Source organism: Lupinus angustifolius, chromosome LG15, assembly GCF_001865875.1.
Source record: "Lupinus angustifolius cultivar Tanjil chromosome LG15, LupAngTanjil_v1.0, whole genome shotgun sequence".
Classification (NCBI taxonomy): domain Eukaryota; kingdom Viridiplantae; phylum Streptophyta; class Magnoliopsida; order Fabales; family Fabaceae; genus Lupinus; species Lupinus angustifolius.
The window spans coordinates 16,869,052-16,869,389 of NC_032023.1; positions in this window are offsets into that span (position 1 = coordinate 16,869,052).

Sequence of the window (338 nt, forward strand, 5' to 3'; positions counted from 1 at the left end):
TGAGGATGAGGATAGGATGTGGATTAGGACGAGGATGAGGATAGGATGACGACGAGAATGAGGATAAAGATGAGGATAGGATGAGGATGAGAATGTGGTTGAGGATGAGGATTGAATATGGAAGAGGATGAGGATGAGGATAAGGATAGGATGAGGAAGAGGTAGAGGATATGGATGAGGATGAGGATAGGCTGAGGAAGACAATGAGGATGAGGATAAGGAAGAGGATAGGATGAGGATGAGGATGAGGATAGGATATGGATGACGATGAGGATGAGGAAAAGGAGGAAGATAGGATGAGGATGAGAATGAGAATTAGGATAGGATGAGGATGAGGA